The sequence below is a fragment of the Camelus bactrianus genome, chromosome 15, assembly GCF_048773025.1.
Source record: "Camelus bactrianus isolate YW-2024 breed Bactrian camel chromosome 15, ASM4877302v1, whole genome shotgun sequence".
NCBI classification, from domain to species: domain Eukaryota; kingdom Metazoa; phylum Chordata; class Mammalia; order Artiodactyla; family Camelidae; genus Camelus; species Camelus bactrianus.
The window spans coordinates 25,398,216-25,422,382 of NC_133553.1; the positions used below are offsets into that span (position 1 = coordinate 25,398,216).

Sequence of the window (24,167 nt, forward strand, 5' to 3'; positions counted from 1 at the left end):
CCCCAAGAAAGAGCTTATATTTTCTCTATTTATAGACACTCGAATATACGCAGATTTTTAATTTTTAAGAAGAGAGAAAAAGAATGATACAAACAGTTCCACTTCGGCTTTCTCCTTGAAGGAAAATGAGAACAGTGGTAGACAAAGTATGAAACGCCCCAAATCTTCCAAGGAGTGTGTCATCTGAAGAGAGTGGGACGCAGGCCCCCCCACCTGAGACATCTGTGTGTGTACTGCCATCTGTCACTCTTTCCCTCTTCCTCTGCTTCCTAAATGTGTTAGTTAAAATATCCTTGTTACCCAGGGAAGATGGTACACTCAGATTTGTTCTCTTCCCCCAAACTCAGAGGAGATCGTAGTTAATCTTGTAAAGTTTCCTTGTGGTTTGCCACTTTATTTGTTCTCCGGGATATCTTACAGAGGTCGAATACTGTTGGCTGGATGTATTTGGGTTTCCACAGGCTGAAATTTTGTTTAATTTTTTTTTTTTTTTTTTGCAGCCCATAAGAGAGTTCTATGTTAGGCTTGGCTATCTGAAATACAATAAATCTGCTGTAAAAACAGAAACGCCCTAGGTCAATCATTTATTTATCTAGCAGCATTTATTAGTAACAAGCAAAATTTATTATGCTTAGCTCTGAGTATGCAGAAGTAAATTGGATATATATTTTGCCCTCAAGGAGCTCATAGTCTCACAAGAGAGGCACATATATAAACACAAGTAAGTAATACCGTTTTTGTCATTGTTTTCTTAGAAATCCATATTTGATAGAATGAAGCTACAGAGGAAGGGAGGGGAAGTTTAGAGGTGACTTTCGTCCTAAGTCTTGAAAGTTGAGTAGATACTCTTCAGGAGAGCAAGGCAGATAGGGCAAGAGATACAAAGGGAGCCCCCAGAGCAGAGCATCCATTCCATGGACGTAATGAGCAGTAAACAAGTTGCGATACATAAGGTGCTTCAAGCAGGGTCTGGCATATAGTAAGTGTCAGTAAGTGACTTCTTATTTCTGACAATTCCCCCAGATGTATTTTAGCGTATTGAACATATTCATGTTACAAATATGCATTATCCCATTGGTTTAACTTTCCATCTGATTTCTGGCCACGGGATTTTTAAATTCACCCAATTATAGTGACCTGAGGCCTTTTTTAACGTGTCTGCTACTTCCCAGGCTGAGAGATTGGCAACCTTATTAATGTCTCTGAACTCAGCACAGTAAAATGAGTTATCCAAAATCTCCTGGCTAGTCAGTGACCAGGACACGCTAAACTCCAGGTCATCTGTTCCCAAACAAGACCAAGAGGTGAAGAATGAGTTTTCATGGTTCACTAGGTGCTGGTGGCACTCTGGCCCCCAACACCTTAAACAAGTTTTCCTTTCTGGCGAACACATTATTTGAATACATATGTGCTGAGCATCGACTCTTAGTTATTTCACAGGGATAGAATGGAAATCGGTCCTTCTCTTCGAGGAGCTTTTATACTGTTGATGGCTGGGGAGTGGGAATGGGAGTAGGAGTGAGTGACAGACAGAAAAGCCAGCTTTAACACAGTGTAACAAGTGGGAAGAAAGGAAAAGTGAATGTATTTTAAGTTTCTTTTCCACACTTTCCCTTTTTTTTCCCCTGCGACTTTTGGAACTTAGGCATATGAATGTCTGTTTCCAAGGTTTCAGCTTTTGCTTGACTTAAAGTCACAGATCTCATTTTTTTTTTTTCTTTTCCAAAGATACTGCTCTATCCTCCATGGAACAGAGACTGAAACATACCATTCTCTTGTCCATCAACTCTGGGAAGGGGGGAAGAAGGTGGACTCTCTCCATGGGCTTTAAGAAGTTTGGAGTGTAGATTCAGAGGGAAATCTCTGAGACTTATCGAGTTGGTCCTTCAGCATCCTTACAAGTCTCCCTGCAGAGAAGAGTACATGCTGCTGACTTCCAAACTTTCATCATGGGAGATCAGAAGACAGGATCCCGTGGCACATTTTTGTCTCCTCACCTGCCACCAGGACAGTGCAGATGTGTATTGCTACGTGCGCATGTCCATGCTTCTGGTTTCCAAGGGATAGTGACAATGCAAAAAAAGGGTTGGATGCTTAGTTCTTTTCTCTCCGCAGTAAGCTGTCTCTGCATGTTTACGTGTGGATGTGTGTTTACTCACCCACACCACAGATACACTCAACATATACATGCATATACACCACATGCTCTGAGTGTGTGATCCCCTTACACCCTTCCCTGGACTACCTTAAGCCTGGACTCACCTGAGCATTGAAACAGCCACACCAAAGCCCTGTTTCCTCTGAATATAATTTAATTAATTTACTAAAATCGAGATGTAAGACATATTTCCTCATTAATTGTCACTTCCACTGATCTCAAGCCACGTAGGATTTAAAGTCCTGAGTGAATTGACTGTGTCCACACACACAGCAAAAACTTGGTTTATTTATTTTTTTCAGTGAGGGTGAAGAAAACTAATGAGAAACATGTGACTGTATCATTGCACAGGCATACCTGATAGGTGTCTTACAAATACTTGGCTTTAAAAAATTTGGATTCATAGGCTATATATTGGACCCTTCTGAATATGTACTAGATTTCACAAAGATAAGGAACTTACATTGTTAGTTGTTTGCGCTGGCATGTAGAGGGTTTACAAGGAGCTGCCATTTAACAGCCATATTTCTCATGTTCATAGAAAAAAACAATGTTTGTAAAAGTAAGAATGACAACTAATAGGGAATGAAAAGTGTTAAAAAATCACTATAATCTGGTTTCTCTTCAGATCACATAGATCTATCTCCTTTTACTAAAGATTTCTGTGGAGAGGAACAATTTTGAGTTTTACTCAATTTTTTGAGGACTTACACTTGCAAGACTAATAATGATATTGAAAAATAGACTGTTGAAAAAAATAAAAATAAATACAATCACTGTCCCCAGCCCTCCCTCCAGATTTCTCTCCTCTCTTTGGGTCAGAAAAGCTCTCAGGAATAAGCTGAATCCATTGCGCTAAATGAAAATAGCGTGTTTCTTTTTGTTTGGGTGGGGAGGGTGCATCTTCTTTTCCTTGGTGATACAGTGATAGTTAAGCTGGACCTTGAAGTAAGGGGTACCTCAAAAAATATTTGCCGAATGAATGGAATGTCTACGTAGTCTGCTGATATGTGGAATATTTAGGTAGGTGACATGGAAATTAGGCTACTGTTGGCTTAATTTGCACAATGCATGATTTAAAGACATATCTCCCTGCTGAAGACATCAGGCAAGAGAACCTAACAGAGCAAAAACAGAGGCCTGTGACTACAACCAACTTAATCTCTCCCAGTCAAGGGAAGGGTGTAATGTGATCACACACACAGATGATGCGGTGTATATGTGTGGGTGTATCTGTGGTGTGGGTGAGTAAACACACATGCACGTGTAATACGCAGAGACAGCTTACTGTGGGGAGAAAAGGAAAGAATTGAGCCTCTGAACCTTTTTGGCATTGCCACTTTCCCTCAGAAACCAGAAGCATGGCCATCTGCAGTGTGTCAGGGAATGGAGACATTTGGATGTGTCTGGTTTTGATATCATTAAATGACCGATGAATTAAACTAAGGGAGGGGATCAGAGAGGGGCTCTCTCTGCTTTATAGATAAGCTGAGATTGGAGTGTGAGATGGAACAGTCTAGCCAGGTTAGGAGTGAATGATCTGCTGCCGATGAGAGGTAGTTGAAAAATAGTTCCACTTTAATTGTTTTATTGTCTACTTTGTATTATCAGGGCTTGTGGGAGAGAAGAGTTATAGATAACAAAAGTGACATAACCCATGTGCCTAAGAAGCCCCTGTCAAAAGGCATGAGATGCTTCTCTGGGCATATCACATTTCATTTGGCAAGAATCTCTCCTAGAGTGTCTGGAAAAAAACACAGGAAAGCCCTGTATGTGTTCTTAACACACGGCCCATAGAGAGTAGTTTAATCAATGGTGTAGCAAACAGATAATTTAGAAATGAAAGAGATCTCCAAAGCTCAGTCTTTTCAGTATCCTTTGGATCATCCTTGGCTATTAGAGGGAGCCGTGTTGTCTTAGCTCTGGAACGTCTTTAGATAGATGACAAATAATGCTCCTTCAGTGACAGATTCACCCATGTAGTGTGGTCAGTGAGGGGTGGAACCAGTCAGGAGAGACACCTGGGTTAACATTCTGGATTACTCCTTTCACAGCCGGGTCGTGAAAATGAATTTTATCTCTGTCTGAATCTCAGTTTTCTTATCTGTAAAATGGAAATAACATGCCTCTCAGATAGGATCATAGTGAGGTTTAAAGGAGACAAAAGCAAGAATCAAGACAATGCCTGGTTAGTACTGATGATTATTCACTTTTATAGTTTTAATCACATATCATTAACTCTATGATACCAATAATAATAAATTGATCATTAGATTTAATAGTAACATTTGGGGGAGGATGGCTTAAATGTGCTATTTTAGTTATTTTCTATTAATCCATGTGGCACATACTATTTTTCTCTTTGGTTCAACATCCATATTGAGACTAATCCTGAAAATAAGGACTACAACTTTTCTTTTCCCCCTGAATCAATTTAGCCATTAGGGATTACAGAGAACATCATGGTGACAGTCTACCTTTGTTCAACTCATATTTGTTATCTTGACTTAGCACCTTTAAGACTGAAGGTATAATTTGAGGTTTGTCAGAGTTTTGTCAGAGAAGACCAGAGTTTCCTCCCCCCCCCCCTTAATTGAATGACCTCTCGCTAGAAATTCAATAACTTCTTTTGAGAGAAGCCAGAATCTTCCTGACAAATTTTTGATGCTTGAAAGACAGTGTGTCCTGTCTGGGAGGATACAGAAGACACCGGTAATGGGCTTGCTTCTCTCTCCATTAACATGGCTCAGACCCTGACTGCTGCTGTCACTGCTGCCTTCCTAGCTTGAAAAAAATGGTCAATGTTGAGAAACTCTCACCTGTTATTGACATTAATTGAATTGCCTGGTGTGGGACAAGCATTCTGCTTATGTAACAAACTTACATTTTCAACGTTGCTTCATAGTACTGTCTTCTTGAGGCATTTTAAATAACGATTGGTATTCTAAACCTGAGTTTGAAGCTGTGAGTGATGTTCCCAATAAGAATTACTAACCAGAGGTGACTCCTGATGAACAGGTGACTTGTGTATGAGCTGTGTTCATGGATGAGTGAGAGGGGACAAGGTCCTCACAATTACTTCTCGGTCTAGCTGCTGACAAATTGCTTTGGATAATCAATTATAAGCTGTGTCCCAGTTTGGGAAAACAACAAACAAAACATTTAAAGTACATCTTCTAAATTGAAAAGAATCAAGGAAATATGGTTATCTATGTCACGTCCTAACTTGTTCAAATTATTGTATATGACCTTTCCTCAAATGCTCGTTCTTCATAAGGAAAAGGCACCTAGCTCTTTCCTGTTTCTTGTTTTTTATGTTTCTTTTTCTTCTGTGCTTCTTCAGTGGCTCAGTCTACTTGGTTTCTTCTGGGTGAGCTTATCCCCTGGAGGCAGAACCATTAACCTCTGTGAGAATTTGGGCCTTCGAAACAATGCATCTCATTAGTGTAGACCCAAGAACTAGTGACTCTTAGGCAAGCAGATTGCAGGTGAAATTTCAGCCCTTGCCACTTGGTAGCTGTGTGTCTTTGATCAAGTCACTTGATCTCTGTGACCCTCAGTTTCCTCATCTATAATGTAGCTATTACTGTGCACTTTTTGGCTTATTTGGGCCTATATCCCCACTGTTTATTTCTTCAGTTGCCAGCATAAATCCAGGTATGGTGCTCAATAAATTGCAGTTTTAGGTTATCAACAGAGATTATTACAATGATGACATATATATTCTTGCTGCTTTGTAGTTTACAAAATATGTTCTTGAACACTAGCTTAAGTTTTATAACAATATGATGACAGGGACAGAGCAGTAGTAATTTTCATAAATGAGAGAAAAGGGACTCAGATGCAAATCTTTTTACCTTTAGTGCAATCGTCCTTTACTTCCTCCTCTGCCTCTCTTAGTGCAACACTGGCTACCTTTTTGAGTCATCAAAAATCAGATTTCATACAGATATCTATTTATGTTGTATTCTTTCACTATTAGTAATTTCTGAGGAAACGTAGCTTGCTATTGAACAGGAAGCTGCAGACGTATGTTGGTGTTATTCAGGCCTAAGAAACATTCAAGCGGTCTCTTTTGTAGTGTGTAAGTGTATTAATTAAGGGAAGGCTACCAGACCAGAACAATGCAAATTAGAAGGTGGAAGGATTGAGGATAGGGTCATAGGTGAGAAGATCTGATGCAGGGAGAGCCTTCTTAGTCCTACCCTTAGGACCACAGGAATGGTGCCCTGTGAATTAAAGTAATTTTAAATCTCTGCGAGATAATGTTGCACCTAGACATTTTTTCTCCTAACCCTAAACATCTAGTACCCCATGATCCAAGCGTGATCTCAGGCCTTGAGGCTGGATGAGTCTCAGCCCTAGAGTCAGTGGTTGAGTTTCTATATGCCAAGTTCAAGCAGAGTGCAGGGTTTTTGGAATCCAGCTTTGGTGCATCCCGTCCTGTAACTGTGATATATGATAAAAGGAAAAATTGCAGCCAAACTTGACTACGTTCAAAGTAAGGTGCTAGTGAAAGGATGAGACGGAAAATAAGTCCTAATGGATTAATGACTCATGATAAATGTTTTATTATAAGAGCTTGTGAATGATTAGATAATTCTTACTTCCAAGAGTAGAATTTAGATATTTTTGCCTGGCTAGTTACCAAAGTAAATAAATTACTTAATTATCTAGTGAATAGTTAAATCTTTATGTAAAAATATACAAAAAATAGAAAAGGTAATTTCTGTAAATAATCAATATCTTATCTATCTTCTGTTTCTTTCTTTTTATACTATTTACTGCTGGTTGAACCAACCTACCAGAAAAAATAAGAACACTTTCAGTAAACCATGAAAGAGTTCTGTTTGATACCTAGCCATTCGGCAAAATTAAAGCAGAATGAAGATTTTTCTGGGCAGCTGTAGTTCTTGGTAGAAACTAAACATTTAATGATATATTTTGCTCAAGTTCATAAAAGTCTCTGTAATTATTTCAGGCCAGTTCTCCCCTCACTAACACCCACGCAGTTCCCACTGAGTGCAGCACGTGCCTGTCTGAGGGTTGAAACCGTACGCGCTATCCATTTGAGTTAATTCTCTTTCTCAATATGCTGAGGTCAAATTATCTTGGACATCTTTTTGAATCCATGTCTTCTTAAAGGCTTGGAAGCATATATACCTATTGATTTAAACTTGGGATAAAAAATAAATTAAAAAAAAAATAAAAAAAAAATAAATTTTACCATAATTTAAAAGTGCGGTTCAAATGCCTCTTCTGTCTGGATCAGTGATTTAGTTTTACTGGCTTTTACTTAATTCTTTCTTATCATTTTCAGATACATCTATTATAAGGAATGACTGTTTTGTTCTGATCACATTTTTACACACATCATGCTGCTTTCTTCCCGAGACATTTCAGAGCTTTAAAATGACCATGGGAAAGCTCTGTGTAGGCCACATCTGGGAACAAAGCAGAATTCTTCATCCTCTTTTGTCTTTTGGATCAATCAACCCACCACATAATACTTGCTATAAAGACTTTACATGAACTAGTAGGAAAAAATAAAATAAAATATATGAACGAGTAGATAGTGAATGTCCCTTGTAAACTCTAAAGTGTTTTAAAGATGACAAATGATAGCATTCCCATGTATTTTCCCATTAATGAAATAATTGATAGGATGGTCTGACATCGCATTGTTCAGCACAGTGCATAGCACATAGTAGGTGCTTATGCATTTTTAAAATAGCTACCCCTCTGTTGTTTTGTTCACATCAGCAAACCTATGTCACAAATGCTTCCAGCTTGTGACAATTTTCCTGGGCTAACAAAAGTTAAAATTTCATGTTCTTGCTTTCTGTTAACCAGAAATGTGATTTAAAAAAAATCTGGGTTTGTCTGAAATTTACAGTTGTGTTCCAACCTCAAGGCTAAAGTATTTGTAGGAAAATTCTGATTTATTCTTGAATGCAAAGATTTGCACCGTTAATTTGATTGTTATTTATTTAGAAAACAAAATGTGTCTTGGAAACTACATATTTTTATCATAATTGTGTACCTATATAAAAGAAAAAGAAAAAAGCAACCAAAAAAGAATAGACTTGTCTTTCCCATTCTTTTCAATTTGGCTTTTTCTAGAAAATTACTTTAAAAATGATTTGAATTATGTATAGTTCTTAACACTAAAACACTTTATACATACAAAGCACATTATCAAGTACTGATTTTATTTTCTTAGTAGAATTGGATATCTGACATCTTAACTATTCTTTCATTGGACAGATAGATGGAAATGGAAATGTATATTTATTTAAATGAAAAGTTTTTGGAGCTAGAAGCTGTTTCCCATAGCAGTCAGTTTCCCTGTTTTGGAGTGTTCTCTGTGGGACATTGTGAGAAATGAATACTTGGAAAAAACACATGGACCATTCCGTATTTCCTTATGACAGATGAGGTGAGTTGGGTGGAGATCCCTGTTGGTGTGATGAGGTCAGAGATGGAGAAGGGGTTAAACCTGGAGTTGGTTGTTGAGAGTGAGGATTTGTAAGAGGAGTATGTGTTATGAGATGAGGTTGGTGAGATATACTGGTGAGTTTGTAGGTGGCCTTGGCTGAAGACAATTACATTTCTTTTCTGTCTTTTCCACAAATCGTCATAGAAATCCTTTAGATTGTAAAATTGGTTAACTCTTCTATTTGCAAGGATCTAGCTGAAGTGACCAGTCAGTATGAAAGAAGATCAGGAGGGAGGGAACAGATTCATAACGTTTTAGAACAAGATTAAAATCCAGTGGAGATGCCATAGAACTGTAATCAAGTTTAAAGAATTGAGTACTCAACAAGCACACAATACAATTATCATTTTTTCACTGGAGAACAGGTGACACACTATACATTCCACTTTAATGGGACTCACTTGGCAAGACTGATACCGAACTGCAGTACATATGAGGGAACACACTGTATATTAAGAGCTGTACCAGCCTCTTTACCAGTGTTACTCCTTTTTCACATTGGCCTTGTGGTTTATGGGGGCAGCAAGGGTGCTCAATTTTGTAAAGAAGACATATGAAGCTCTAAGAGTTAAGAATGTTCTCCAAGGTCACACGGGTGGTGGTTTCTAGATCCATGATTTGAATCCAAGACTGTTTGAATCTAAAACTCAGGGTACTAAAAAAGTGGGTGGACATTTGACAAAGTACTTCAATGCTTCTAATTGGCCTCAAACCTGCTACCCTTGCTTCTACAATCTGCTCTTTCCCGATTACATTTTACCTCCCTTTTTATGGGAGTTTCCATAATGTGACTTATAAAGGTATTAAGTATATTGTCTCCATCAGTACTAGAAGTAGAACATTCATCTAGAAGAGGATTCTTATGGAAACGAGAGATGGAAATTAGGTGTGTTTGTGTGTGTGGCATGTGTATATGTAAAATCTGATGCTCTCATCAGAATGTACATTGTCCCATTTAGTCTTGTTTTTCTAAAGCTTACACTTGCATGGATGGAGTCTTTTCATAGAATTGTGATCGGCAGTGGTATGTAGTGCCACTTAGAAGAGAATCTTAATCACAGACCCTGTTTAAAGAAAATTGACTGATCTAAAATAGATTCTTACCACAGATTCCCTACACAGGAAGTTGATTGTCTACCATGCATGGTATCACCAGTTTTCTTTGCTACAAACTTGCTTTATCATCCAGCTAAGCATGTGTAAACAGACTACCATTCCCTTCACCCTCTCCTTTTCCCTTATTGTCATTTGTGGTTGTAGCTTGCCCATTAAGCCTTTTATTTCTTCTCTGAGATAACTGTCATGTGTGTATGTATATGTGTACATGAACAGAGGAAATTGTAATTAGTTAAAGTTTCCCTTAGTTTGTAGAATTTTCTGCTGTCCATTATCATCCTTACTTAAATGTCTTCTAAAGTTTAGAAATTGAAAAATCTACTTTTTTTTTTTACATTGTAAAGTAAAGGATACTGTAAATGATCTGTAAATTATTGCTCCTTTACTGGTAGACTGACTTTTTCTACTGGCTGAGGAATGTATGAAAAACTCTATTTAATTTGATGTTTGCTGTGGTCCTTTCTAGATCTAACATTCTTTAATGTGTTGATTTAATGATTTCACATATATTTGAGTCCTACTACATGAATCATACTCTATTTTTGACAAATGCATATAGCAGTGACCAACAAATGCTCTCTCTCATTAAGCTTGCATACTAGTAAGGGGAGATGGGTAATAAGCCTGCAAACAAATAACCCGGTAGTAGAAATAGTAGTTCAGATAGTGTGACAAGTGCTGTGAAGGAAAGAAAAATATAGTATGTGTCATAGAGAGTTGGGGGTTCATTTTTAGATAGGATAGTTCGAGAAAACTCTGCTGATAAGATGACATCCGAGTGAATAACCTGGAAGAAGTTCTGCGTATATTCAGGAGATGAGCATCACAGACAGAGGAGAGGAAAAGGTAAGAGAGTGACTATTGGGTTTAAGAAACAGCAAGGCATACCATGTGTTGGATTAGAGCAAGGAGTGGAGAAAAGTGGTTGGTGGTCAGACTGCATAGGGTTTTGAGGGCCCTGGTGGTGACTTCAAGAAGCCATTGGAGGATTTGATTCTAGGATGATCATGGTCATGCTACTGTACACCAAAGAATCAATTTTGCTATATGGTAATTTAAAAGATATGATTTAAATATCTTTGGCTGCTTTGTATAGAATATACATTTGAGGTAGAGGGTGGAAGCAAGGAGTCCTGATGGAAGGCTTTGGCAGAACCTGGGTGCATGATGATAGTAGGTTGAACCAGGGAGGTAAAAAGAGACTAGATTCTAGAAATAAAATAACTTGCTGACAGGTGGGACACAAGGCATGAAGAAAGGAAAGGTCCAAGGATGAGTTTAATTTTAAGGTGGGAGGGATATGGTGAACCAGAACATGTTGAAGGATGGGATTGTCATTTACTATGATGGAGACAACTTCAGAAGGAATAGGGTTTGTAGGGAATTAACAGATTAGGTTATGTATTTTTATGGGACATCAAGGTGAGAGTGTTGAGGAAGCAGGTAGGGTCTTCGGTGGAGAAGTCTGTACCTGAGATCTACTTTGGAAGTCGTCAACACATAAATAGAATCTAATCCTGTGGTCTGTATGTAATCACCCAGTAAGAGAGAGTAGATAAAGAAGAGATGAGGTCTTAAGGCTGAACTTCCAGATGCTTCAGAATTTAAAATTTAGGGGTGTGAAGAGAGATAAACAAAGGAGGCTGAAAGAAATCAGCCAACGAGCAAAGGTCAACATGGAGTTGTTACTGTTTTTTCGTGACACTGAAAATAAATGTTTTGTTTGATGGTGACGACATCAGCCTAATTGGAGTGATTAAAAGAAAAAAAAAAAACTTGGAGGAGAGGAAATGGAGACAGGGAGCACAACTCTTTACTCCTAAGGGTTTTACTGTAAAGAGAGGGACAGAAATACTGTGGCAGGTAGCTAGAGGAGGATGTGGGTTAAAGGGGGAGTTTTTTTTTTTTTTTAATATGGGAGATGCTTTGACATATTATATGGTGATTGGAAGGGTCCAGTAGAGAGTGGCAGCTGGTAGAGATTTATGACTGTGCTTTTTGATAAAACATTCCTGTTGAATGTCCATAAAACAGATGCATTTTGACATTTGGGCACCTCCTGGCCTGTGGGTGGATGGGAATTCCCTTTACACTTTGTAACAGAGTCAGCACCGTGACAGAAGCTCACCCATCACTCCATTTGCTAAGCTAATAAAGAGGCAATCAAAGGCCTGTGTGTTCACAGGGTAGATTGGTATGATCAGAAAAGGAGATTTATGGACCAAAGTGAGCCAGGATATTATAAAAGGTCACGAATAACATTTCCCTGTTGTGTCTGCTCTCACAGATCCTGTGGCCTTCTACTCCTAGCTCCTTTTCAGGAATTCACTTGGGCACTGTTGTGAGCAATTGTGTTAATCCCAAATCGCGAACCCATGCGGTGGCAGATGCCCAAGTGTGTGGAATGAGGGAGGACAGTCAGAAGTTCACACCGAGGATGAGCACGGAGCCCTCCTGAGTCAGGCAGAGCAGGGGCTCCTTCCTGCCAGACTGGTCAGGGTAGAACAGTATCTCTTTTTGCTGGAATATTCTCAGGCTTCTTCCTGGCACTGGCAACCTGTGTTTCTGTGACTGCAGAATAGGTTTTCAACAACAGTGAGAAATCACTCTTCACCCTGCAAATAAACGGAGCTGTGCTGTCTTCTGCTTTGGGTGTATTGTGGCTGTCAAATTGCTCCTTAGGAAATTTAGCCACGCTTGACTTTCATTTTCTTTCAATGTCACCTTTGCTCCAGATATCATACCCAAGAGAATGTTCAAGTGTCTTCAGTAATAAAGTTTTCTCTTGATTAAAGGCTTTTGTAATCTGTTATTATCAACAGAGTCCAACCCAAAGTTTACTTTTGCCCAATCTATAGCAGAAAACAGTTTCTTACGTATGTGTATGTGTGTTTCTGGGGAAATGTTGAAGTTGTGTTTAGACTGATAAAAAACTGTGTTGGAAAATATTAGAAGCACCTGGTATTTTAGAAACAATATTTTATCATCAAAGTAAGTTGAACAGGGTCTCTACTGGGCAATATTCCGGTAGTTAAATGATTCATATGCACATAAGTGAAAAAAAACTGCATTTCCTTACATCCCTAATTCACTTCTGCACTGGACATAAGTAAGGGTGGCTATGAAAAGTGGTTTCAAGTGAATCAGTGGTCAGTAGCACTAAAAGAGTTTCTGTTCCCTCTAGGCTGCCAGGTGGATATAGCAATCAGGGATGTAGAGATAGTTGTTTTTTTTTTTTTTTTTTTTGCCTGTCCTGATTTGTCGAAAACTTTAAAAATTAGTAATTCACCTTCTTATCTTAAAAAATAAAATAACAAGGGAATATTTTCATTATCAATTAGGAAGCACTAAGATGTAAAGCATAATCATAGAGATATTTAGGGAACTAGAAATCTCCATAAAAGTGGGCTTTTGCAGCCTTCGGGCTAATCCCGGTGTTTGCCTTTGATTACTTTGGGTACCATTTAGTCCACTTACTGTATCATCTTGTAATTGCCCTGAACAGTTTTTCATCACGAAAGTAGTTACGTTCTCTCATTGTTTGACACAAAGTGTAAAGAAAAAGTATTTAAAATGTCAGGCTACTTTAGTATGTTACATCACAAAGGACGGAGCAGATGTTTTTAAATAAACATCAGCCCTGGTTGTGCATTGTTAAGACACTGAGGAGCCTTTTTCAGAAGCAAGGGAAGCTCATGAATTTAGGGGAGGCTTAAATACTGTACTTTCACATAAAACCATAAAAAGTTGGCAGAAGTATCAGGGGCCAATGAATGGGCATAGAGCTGAACATGTTATAACTCAGATTCCCAATAAAAGTGTCAGCCTCGAATCTGAAGTGAATAGTTTTATAATTCTGAACTGAAAGCATTTTTTAATTGCTTTCAAATGGAAAAACTTCATATCATTTAATAAAATTTATCTACTTTATTATCAAAAAGGCTATTATTGCAGCAAAGGGAAATGGAGGATTTAAATGTCATTCCTAGCATCTAATTTCCCAGCTCTTTTATTGGGATGTTATTAAAACAAGACCAAATGGACTTGGCTACGTCCATAAAAGCCAGTCAAGCAAAAGAGTTAATCTGAACGCTGCAGAATCATTAAATGTGGCCCAGGGTTGTAGTCTGGCTGGTGTTGGATGAGATGTGCCCTGGGAAGCAGGTGTGATGTGTCAACAGCACTGTTTTAGCCTTCTATAGCTTACGGAGCCTAAAGGGCAGCTGGCTTCAGGGAGAAGCATGCCAAGGACAATGGCCGTCTTTGTACCCAAGGGATCAATTTCATTCATTAATGTTCCCTGTGAATCAACTAAAGGCTTTGAAGCAAGTGGTGGCAAGGAAGGGCTGGGGTCCCAGACAGGTTAGGAGAGAGGTCTTCTTCTCTGCTGGAAAGCAATTCCACTAACTTGCTAAGCGCTTACTTGGGTTTGGTGTGCTTTCTATGGAGCTAATGAGAAACGTTCTAGGGTTTGTAGGAAAGCAGAACAACTTGTGGATGGTGGAACTATTTATAGTAAAAAAACAAAAACAAAACAAAACAAACAAACAAAAATAACCCAAAGGAGATAAGGAATTATCAAGGTTATTCGCGGCTGTGTGGAGGGAGCTGTAGTCGGTTACTTAGAAAGTGTAGAAAGAGAGATAAACATTTATATAGATTGCATTTTAATAGTAGCTGTAGTCATCGTAATAAGTAAATATGCAAATACTTTGCATACTTCATTTCTTTTGCAGTAATCTTCTGAAGTATTCTTCCCATTTCACAGATGATTCTAACACCCAAGTTTGTTCTATTATTTCTTTTTTAAAAATAAAAATCACAAGCATAACTTGTTTTATCACGCTTCTCTTTATTGCACTTCACAGATATTTCTTCTTTGTTTATTTTATTTTATGTTTTTACAAATTGAAGGTTTGTGGCAATTGAAGTTTTGAGCAAGTCTATCAGTGCCATTTTTCCAATAGCCTTTGTCCTTGTGTCTCTGTGTCACGTTTGGTAATTGTCTCAATATTTCAAACTTTATTATTATTATTATTATTATTATTATTATTATTATTATTATTATTATTATTATTATTATTATTACTACTACTATATTTGTTATGGTGATCTGTGATCAGTGATCTTTGATGTCACTGTTGTAATTATTCTGGGGCACCGTAAACCGTGCCCATGTAAGACAGTGAACTTAATAATCAATACATGATGTGTGTGTTCTGACTGCTCCATGGACTGGCTGTTCTCCCATTGCTCTTCCTCTCTTTAGACATCTCTCTTTCCTGAGATGCAGGATTTTGAAATCAGGCCAATTAATAACCCTACAATGGCCTCTAAGTAAGTGTTCAAGGGACAGGAAGCGTTGAACATCTCTCACTGTAAATCAAAAGCTAGAAGTGATTAAGCTTAGTGAACAATGCATGTCAAAAGCCCAGAGGGGTCACAAGCTCAGCCTCTTGCACCAGTCAGACAAGTTGTGAATGAAAAGGAAAAGTTCCTGAAGGAGACTGAAAGCGCTACCTCAGTGAACACACGAACGATGAGAAAGTGGAACAGCCTTCTTGCTGATAAGGAGAAAGCTTCAGTGGTCCAGACAGAAGGTCAAACCAGCCACAACATTCCCTTAAGCCAAGGTCTAATCCAGAGCAAGGCCCTAACTCTCTTCAATTCTGTGAAGGCTGAGAGAGATGAGGAAGCTGCAGAAGAAGAGTTTGAAGCTAGCAGAGATTGGGTCAAGAGAACTAAGGAAAGAAGCCATCTCCATGATACAGAAGTGTAAGAGGAAGCAGCAGGTACTGATGTAGAAGCTGCCAACAAGTTATCAAGAAGATCTAGCCGAGATCATTAATGAAGGTGGCTACACTAAACAGCGGATTTTCAGTGGAGGCCTTTTATTGGAAGAAGATGCCTTTTAGGACTTTCATAGCTCAAGAGAGGAAGTCAATGCCTGATTTCAAAGCTTCAAAGGACAAGCTGACTATCTCGTTAATGGCTAATGCAGCTGGTGACATTGAGTTGAAGCCAATGCTGATTTACCATTCTAAAAATCCTAGGGCCTTTAAGTATTATGCTAAATCTACTCTGCCTGTGCTCTATAAATGGAACAACAAAGCCTAGATGACAGAACATCTGTTTACAACATGGTTTACTGAATATTTTAAGCCTGCTGTTGAGACCTACTGCTCAGAAAAAAAGATTTCTTTCAAAATATTACTACTCATTGACAATGCACCTGGTAACCCAAGAGCTCTAATGGAAATGTACAACAAGATGAATGTTATTTTCATGTCTGCTAACACAGCATTCATTCTGCAGCCCATGGATCAAGGTGTCATTTTGACTTTCAAGTCTTAATATTTAAGAAATATATTTTGTAAGACTATAGCTGCCATAGATATGATTCCTCTGGTGGATCTGGTCAAAGTCAGTTAAAAACCTTCTGGAAAGGATTCACTATTGTAGATGTTGTTAAGAATACCTGTAATTTATGGGAAGAGATCAAAATAGTAACAATAACAGAAGTTTAGGAGAAGTTGATTCCAACCCTCATGGATGACTTTAAGGAGTTTAAGTCTACGGAGGAGGAAGTACTGCAGATGTGAAAATCGCAAGAGAACTAGAATTAAAAGTGGAGCCTAAAGATGTGACTGAATTGTTTCAAACTCACGATAAAACTTAAAGAGCTGAGGAGTTGCTTCTTATAGATGACCAAAGAAAGTGGTTTCTTGAGCTGGAATCTACTCCTGGTGAAGATGCTGTGAAGATGATTGAAATGACATCAAAGGATTTAGAATATGACATAAACTTAGTTGATACAGCAGTGGCAGGTTTCGAGAGGATTGACTCCAGTTTTGAAAGAAGTTCTACAGTGGATAAAACTATTAAACTGCACAGCATGCTACAGAGAAATCGCTTGTGAAAGGAAGAGTCAATTGATTTGGTACACTTCATTGTTGTCCTGTTTTAAGAAATTGCCACCCCAACTTTTTGCAACAGTCACTGTGATCCATCAGCAGCCATCAACATCAAGGCAAGATCCTCTATTAGCAAAAAGATTATGACTCATTGAGGGTTCAGATGATGGTTAGCGTATTTTTTTTTAGCAATAAAGAATTTTTAAATTAATGTATGTACATTTTTAGACATGCTATTGCATACTTAATAGACAGTATAAACATAATTTTTATATGCACTAAGAACACAAAAAAATTTGTGTGACTCATTTTATTGTAATATTTACTTTATTATGGTGGTTGAAACTGAACTCCACGGTATGCCTAAATATATATGGTGACAACCTGATGGTTTGATATACATAGACATAGTGAAGTGATTACTACAGTCAAGCTATTTAATACATTTTCTTCTCACACAATCACCATATTGTGTCTAAGTGTGTGTGATGAGAGCACCTGAATACACTCTTTTACAAATTTTCAGTGTTTAATATCATATTATTATCTATAGTCATCATGCCGTACATTAGATCTCTGGACTGAGTCATACTACCTAACCACAACTTTGTACCCTTTGACCAACATCTTTATTTTCCCAGCTTTCTTGACCCTGGTAACCACTGTTGTACTCACTGCTTCTATGTATTTAACATTTTTAGATCCCAAATGTAAGTAAGATCATGCAGTTGCTTTTTGTTTGTTTGTTTTTTTCACTTTATGTGTCTGGCTAATTTTATTTTACATACTGTCCTCCAGTTTCATTCATGTTGTTGCAAATAGCAGGATCTCCTTTTATAAGGCTAAATAATATTCATATATATGTATGTATATATATATATTACAATTTTTTCTTTTTTCACAGCTTATTTATTTGTTTGTTTGTTTGTTTATAGTTGAAATATAGTTGACATACATGCTGCAGTTTCTTTATCCACTTATCCTTTGATGGACGCTTAGGTTGTTTTCATATCTTAGCAACTGTGAATGATGCTGCAATGAACATGGGAGCATCTCTTCAAGATATTGATTTAATTTCCTTTGAGTATATATCCAGAAAAGGAATTGCTGGATCATATGGTAGTTCTCTTTTCAGTTTTTCTGAGGAAAATCCATACTGTTAATAGGTGTGCCAGTTTATATTCCCACCAACCGTGTACAAGGTTTCCTTTTCTCTGTTTTCTCACCAACACTTATATTTTATTTATTTATTTATTTTTGATAACAGTCATCCTAACAGCTGTTACGTAACATCTCAACGTGGTTCTGATTTGTACTTCCTAGATAACTAATGATATTGTGCACCTTGTCATACACCTGTTGGCCACTTGTATATCTTCTTTGGAAACATATCTATTCAAGTCCATTGCCTATTTTTTAATTGTGTGGTTTTGTTGCTGTTGAATTGTGTGAGTTCCTTATATATTCTGGGTATTAACTCCTTACCAGGCATGTGGTTTGCCAAAATTTTTCCAAATCCATAGAATATCTTTCATTTTTCTTTTGGATTGTTTCCTTACCTGTGCAGTGTAGTCTTTTTATTCCTTATTCTGTTCTCTTTCACAATGCCAAAGGTGTCATGGGGCATACAATGCCAACTCAACTTGATGTTAAAAGAAACAACATTGCTCCCCAGTTTCAAAATACTAAGGACATATATTATAACCTTTGTTAAACAATCATGAACCTACACTTCTGTATGCAAATTGGTATTCTAGGCCCAGAAGTTAAGTGATGAGTTCAAGGATGAAAGCCACATCCTTGTCTGTCCAATGGAGTCTCTTATACACCAACCCAAGCCCTGACCTAAGAATTATACCACCCTCTTCTGAGTATCCTGCATTGTTCCGTGTTCCATATTTCACCTGAAACAAAATAAGACAGATGCCATCGTGAATATATCAGATCCTTGGAAACAACATTATAGAATCACTGAAAGGGACTTCAGAAATTATTAAACCAGCCCCCTTCATTTACTGAAGAGGAATTGAGGCTCAGACAGGAGCTATAACCAGATTGTGAGCTCTTCAAGACAAAGACTTTCCCTTAGTCTTCTTTGCAGCCCTAACATGTACATAGTGCCTGTCATAAAGTGTATGCTTGGCTACATGCACCTTGGTGTGATGTGTGCCTGTTATTTAAGGAAAGTGATGAGATGAATATATACTAGAAGGCCCCACAAAATATAGTTACAGGAAGAAACTCAATTCTCCAGCAAGCCTTGCTCACCTATGGAATCCTACAAAAGGCACCTAGCATTCCAGTTGGGTTACAAATGCCCAGAAATGCCCAGCCCCTCTGCCTGGTACTATTTTAATAAGCCCACAGTGTGTGCTGGGGAAATTTAATGATATTGGCATCTACCTATAGGACCAGGAGGGCTTGTGAAATTTTCTGTGTAACAAAGTTTTATTTAACATATTAATATGGATTTGTTTGTTTGTTTGTTTGTTTGTTTTTCTAATGGGCCTTCAGAAAAGCCAACATCTTTGGAAAGACTGTCCAAAGTATAGAAAGCTTTTCTTGCTTTTTCTTGTGAGACATCTGGAATCTAGCTGGAAATTTTGGACCCCTAGGATCTTTTTTTTTTTCTTTTGGACTGAAAGCCAAATTATAACAATTTGGGATTTCTGGAAATAATATTATTTTACAGTAGGAGTTTTGTGCCCATTTCAGACTATAATTTCAAATTCTCTTTTCACACTCAAGGGTACAGGGATGAATGGTACCAGCTGTGTAATTGTAGTTTTGGAGTTCCTCAGTAGACAGCAGTGTAATAACATGAAGCCTCAGTGCTAATGGTGGTCACGAAGCCTTGGCAACGTTCAGTGCCTGCATGTGCTTTAGTTCATCACAATATTGCAGCACCCCTGGGCTGTGTGCAAACTCCCTGTTTCAAGACAGAAGGTAGATAAGGTTCCCCTCCTGTGTGACACAAAGATCTAGGCTGGGAGGTTCACACAGTTTGAGGAATTGCTCAGTCTTCCACCACTGTAGACAGTGGTTGACCTGACTATTTCTGCATGGAGAATCGTATCCTTCCACACCCGGTCGACCCTTTCCTGCTTCCTTCTGAGTAGAATATGTTTAATAAGGATTTGATTTGAGAAGAAGAGCTGCTCTAGTTGAAGGGCTTTCAGATAAGTTGTTGCCAAGACTTTTTCTTGAAAATGGCCCTACTGAGATGCTTTCCGCAGCTTAGGAATCAGCACACAAGCTGTTGGCACACACCTGCATATTAGAAACAGCTGGGGTGGCAGCAGGGGGGTGACATAGAAATATGCAAGTCCCCATCCTGGATCCTTACCAGAGGTAGCCAATTGGCAGCCTCTTGGCTGGACCTGGCCTCAGAGTGTTTAGTTTGGCACTCACAACATTGGCCCACACAGTGTTTTATGTTTGAATTATTTAATAACAAAAAAAGGGGGAGGAATTTCACATAAATCTTTAAATATCCAAACTCCCTTGAAAAACACTTGGGCAACACTTGGCTCTGATCCCCCATATCTGCAAAAAGGCTATAAAAGAGAAGTCTCTGCCCTCTTTCAGAGAAGTTCAGTGACTCCCAGTTTTCCATAATCCCCTACACTCCCTATTTTCCCCCCAGCTGACATCTTACCACCTGTTCCCAGATAACATTTTATATGCCAGTTTCACTCATTTATGTTCCCTTCAAGGGCCCTATAAGCACTTGAGTTTCTTAAATGGGACCATACCTTGTGACCCTCTTTGTAGGGACTAGAGCTGAGAGGGTCTTCTGAAGGGAAAAGGTAGGTGATCTTTCTCTTCTAGGTTCAGGTGACTTTGGGAATCTCCTGATTAAATGTCACAGTCATAACTTATCTCAGTGAAGAGCTTTGTGTTTAAATTTTTCAGCAACATTATAGGCTGTCAGGAAAAATAATGATGACTCAAATCTCTGTTTTATCCTTGATTAATGTATTCATTAGCTCATTCAACAAGTATTCATTGCATGTAACAAGATTTTTCAACATCTAGGTCAAGAAGTAGAATTTTGCCAGCCACTTCAGAAGTCTTTCTTGGCTGTATCCCAATTTGAAATTCTTCTCTTCCTCCCTCAACAAAGTAAATGCAAATTTGACTTTTACAGTAATCCTTTTTTTTTTTTTTTTTTTTTTTTGGCATCATCTTATAGTTTATCACTCACACATGTATCTATAGGCATTGTATTTGGTCTTTTCCTTTGAAAGGTTTTGTTATGTCTTTTAAGTGTATTTCAGTCTACATGGTCTCCCTCCAACACATTATTCTCCCAGTTTATCTTCTGATAAACCTGAAGCATTTGACCTTTATCCTCTCCCATAGTCTGGATTTTTGCCATTGCACAGCCATGGTGCAGTTTAGCATGTTCCTCTGTCCTCTATTTTCTTGCAAATTGATTCCTGAATTCAGAGGCTTATTCAGACTTTATTTCATCTCTATGCTTTTTTATCTGATTTCTTTATGCTTGTGTTCTGCATATTTTGATTTTGTGTGTGTGTGATATTTTTAATCAGGAGGCATTTAATGTCTGGTTTCTCTCTTTATGAGATATAAGCAGCTGTTGATGCTTGTATTTGCTTCTCTTGCTGCATAACAAATTACCATAAACTTAGTAACTTAAAATAATGCCCATCTATTAGCTCACAGCTCTGTAGGTCAGAAGTCTGGAACACTGTGAGTGGGTTCCTGGCTCTGAATATCATAAGACTGAAACCAAGGTGTCTGCTAAGGTGAGTTCTCATCTGGAAGCTCTAGGGAAGAATTAATTTTCAAGGCCATTCAAGTGATTGGTTGAATTCAGTTCTTTGTGTTTGTAGGACTGAGGTCTCTGACTTCTTGCTGGCTGTTGGCCAGAGATTGTTCTTGGTTCCTAGAGTTCACTCTGAGGTCCTTCCATGTGGCCCTAACGTTCTCAGCATAAGGAACCTCCCTTGTGTTGAATCCCTCTCGTGTTTCAAATCTCTGACTTCCTCTTCTGACACTGATGAAGAAAACTCTTTACTTTTAAAGAATTCTTTTCATTAGGTTAGGACCACTTAGGTAACCTCCGTATTATGGCCAACTGATTAGTAAGCTGAATTGCATCTGTAATGTCTCTTTTGCCAGGTAAGGTAACAAAATGAAACTTCTGGTTTCCAGTTCTGCATGTAAGAAGCCTGGAACTTGCTACCCTGTCTTAACAACATATAAAAATTAAAAACACTAAAATACCAACAACTCTTCTTGGGCTTGCAAGAGAAGGGAAACCAAACTCAATTCCTAGTTCTACTTACTTATTGGGGATTACAAAATAATGATCTCCTAATTCTGTAATTTCTCTTTTACTTGTTACTTGGGATACACTTAAAAATAGATATGTCCCCTCAACTACTAGTTAGTTACTTAGTTGTATAATTAATATAGGAAACACAGAATAAATGCATTTTTAAAGATGATCCTTTCTCTTTATTTACCAGTTTTCAAGATAAGTTGACTCCATAAAATCCTCTGAAGGTGAACATTTAGTTTTTTTTTTTTTAAATATTATTACTACCTTTCGATTTAAGCATATTTGATATATTTCTATTAGGCATAGTTATACTCTTTGAAGCTCAGATTGTTCCATATTTGACCCAACAGGAGTTTCTTCAAGTTTGCTCCCAGCTACTATTGATGTACCCTACAGTCTTTAATTGCTTCCTTTCCGTGTGTCATGACATGATGTTTGAGGCTTAACTTGTTCATTTCTTCTTAAGAGTTATGTGAAGAGTTATTTTTAATATCAAAGTATTTTGCATATTTATATTTAAGAGCACTTACACTTTTAGGATCTCTTGATTGGACTGCATGCTGAAAAAAGATTATGCTATGATCTTGTGAATCATTTTAAATGGGTTTTTCAAATTTTTTAAACACAGTTACATCTGCATATTTAAAAATAGTTTTAATAAATACATATTATTTATGTATAAATACATAAACTACATTTTACTTATGCTGTCAACAGACAGTGACGGATGTATATTTACATTTGCAGTCTATAGGTTATAAACACTGAGCTACAAAGAGACCATCTCCCAGATCATTCAATTCCTATACCACTGACTGAAATATAAATGAAAGAAACATAAGTTCAGGAAACAGTGGCTTGCTATTGCTTATTCAGTTATTTCTTAACACTTTCCTTATCTGGGTCTTACAAGGTGAGGTTAGTGGACCTCTCACTGGGTGACAGATTATGAAACTGGAATATGTACAGTATTTTAAATAACACTTTCTTATGATTAAATAATTAATCCATGGATATATTTTTTAGAAAACTTAGAAGAAACATCGTCCACAAATCTATATAATCTGTACCACCTGAAAACAATCACATTGTCCATAATTTGAGATACTTTCTTCCATTATTGGGGTTATGTGTGTGTATGCACATATGTTTGCATGTGCTATAAATTGCATCATTACATGTTTATAATTTTACAATTTATTTTTAACTTAATATGAATATTTCCCATGGTCATGCCATTTAGCATTGATTAAAAACATGAACCGTTAAATAGCCTAATACAGCAGTATGTAGATGTACTATTGTCCTACTATTGGACATTAAGTCTGAGTCCAGTTGGTTGACTATTTAAATAACACTGAATGAATATGTCTGTGAAAAATATTTTGTCTAACTCTCTGATTGTTTTCTTAGAATAGATTCCCATATGTAAGTGTATGGATCAATGGTATGAAAAATTTCATTGCTCTTTGTACAAATTGCCTTTTTAGAAGGTTTATTCTAAAAGTATATTTTATCCCCGCCAATGGTATGTAAAAACATAGTATATAAATGCTTTTATATTTTGCTAATATTTATTGGATGTTTTTAAGTTCATAGAACACCCTCTCGCATCTTATCTCACTCCTCCATGAAGAACAATGAAGTTTAATATTATCTCCACTTTATATAAAAGGAATGTAAGGCACAAGGAAATTAAATAATTTGCCCAAGGCTTTTGCCAGGAGGTAATATGGCAGACTGGCTCTTGAAGATTGTCATTTCCCCTAAGCCACACAAAATAGATTTGATTAGAGATCTGGGTCTCTCTCTGTCTCTCCCTCTGTCCCTCTCTCATTCATCTCTGTCTACTTTAGATTTATTAATTCACATTGCTATAATATGACTGATACTCTGTCAACTGAGTTGTGTCATAAAAAAACTCTGTGTGTGTGTGTGTGTGTTAGAGTGAGTGTCTATGTTTAGTTTAGAAGGTCAGTTTTAAGAGTGAAATCTTAAAACTCAAACTATTTATGTTTGTTCTAAAGCATTGCTGGTCCAGAATCATTAGGGTGTTTCCTTCTAGTTGCCATTAGTCTGATTATTATTTATTCAGACTTTTCCAAAAATTGACTCATGTACACCCTTCTCTCTCCTTCCTCACTACCCACCCCCCACTAGTCTTTCATG

At 37.6% G+C, this 24,167-nt stretch overlaps 1 long non-coding RNA gene and 1 other non-coding gene across 2 annotated transcripts in view; both read left to right on the forward strand.

The window, feature by feature from the left end:
- The window catches only part of LOC123614631 (uncharacterized), a 432,359-nt gene that overhangs the window by 73,688 nt on the left and 334,504 nt on the right, over positions 1–24,167 (forward strand). The gene's annotated exons all lie outside the window — the stretch shown is intronic.
- On the forward strand, positions 2,767–2,881 carry LOC123614639 (U5 spliceosomal RNA). Its single transcript, XR_006722085.1, has one exon. It is a non-coding gene; the product is annotated as a U5 spliceosomal RNA (small nuclear RNA).